Below are 1,512 nucleotides of genomic sequence, written 5' to 3' on the forward strand. Positions count from 1 at the left end.
CACTGTTTGCACTGGAAACAGCCGTCAGCTGACTGGGGGTTTACTGGGAGTCTGAGTCACCGCCAACAGGTGAATCACTGCGCATGTGACCAGTCTCTGCTGGAGCTCTGTTTAATGGTCACACCCTCCATCAAACACTAACACAAACTTGTGCGGCCTGTTAACACGGCTGCAGAGGTGTAGATGGAGAACAGTCCAATCAAAGTGCTGACACTGAGCCACAAAGGCCATCAGCAGTTATTTGGATTGATCCTATAAAGCTTTGAGCCTTGATCCAGTTTAAACAGGTGAGTTATAAAATCATCCTCCACCTGTGCAGGTGTCATGAAGGGGAAATTATCTTTAGAGACCAAAACAGGTTTTGTATCAGGCTTTTAACACACAGATTTTAACATGGGAGTCTATGGCACTGACTCACTGCTGGAGCCCCTGCTGGACGTTAGAGGAACTGCAGCTGGGTTAAAAACAGTGAGGTGATGAAGCTTCGATACAGCGATGTGGTTTCCACTGTGAGCATGTTTGAGTCTTACACACAGAGTTAGCACAGCAGCATTCAGTGGACAACGTGATAGAAACCAGGATGTGTCTGTGACCAGACACTTGAAGCAACGTGTGATTAAATCACTATTTCATGCTTTATTTTGTTTCCAGGGTAAACCAGTGCTAACTGGTGGATTGGTGTGAGTGTTGACCCAGTTGCTGCATGCTGCTGACATACAGAGTTATCTTTAGTCGATGATGATGAGGAGGATGATGGCAGCTGCTCTGATTAGCAGCGGTTGCCTAAGAACGGCGTGGACTGTTTACAGAGTGTTTGAGGAACATTTGGCAAACGTCTCGCAGAGAGCAGAGGACACAGAGAAAACTGAGGGCTTACTGAAGAGCCTGAGAGACATCAGCGAGGTCCAGAACCAGGCAGAACTGTCACGTCCTCTCAGGGCCGCAGCGTCAGTCCAGGTACCTTTATAAAGACCTAGTGGCTGCACTTACTGAGGTCACTTTGAATCCTTTTACCCCGACGAGCTGCTCACACTCTGTGTCAAAAACCTGACATGATTTCTGCTGAACCTCAGGTTTGAACCACTGATCAGCTGTACAGCACAGATCCTGGTCTGGGACAAAGCCACAACTGGTTTCTTTAGATTTTGCTCCCAAGGAGCCGGAATAAAGTTAAAGTGCTTTTGAGCCAAAGTTCTCCACCTTTCTAAAGAGTCTTTGGTCCAGTCCTTGTACCTGACCTATCAGAGGGGTGTTATTTGCTTATTAGGCCACTTAAATCTGACCTATGAATCATTAAAGCATAAAAAGACTCCTACCTCAAGTAACCAGTGTTGAGCCAATAAATGAGAGACGACTCAGCTCTCTGTTAGCAGCAGCCTCTCACACAAACATCCTCTGTTTCCATTTCTTTATTGGATTTGTGAAAAATGCCAAAGATGACACAGTTTGACATGTGATGATGATGATTCCCAAAGAGCTGTTAGTTGAAACTTGGCATATCTCAACATGCTG

This window comes from Astatotilapia calliptera, chromosome 13, assembly GCF_964374335.1.
Source record: "Astatotilapia calliptera chromosome 13, fAstCal68.1, whole genome shotgun sequence".
Lineage (NCBI taxonomy): Eukaryota > Metazoa > Chordata > Actinopteri > Cichliformes > Cichlidae > Astatotilapia > Astatotilapia calliptera.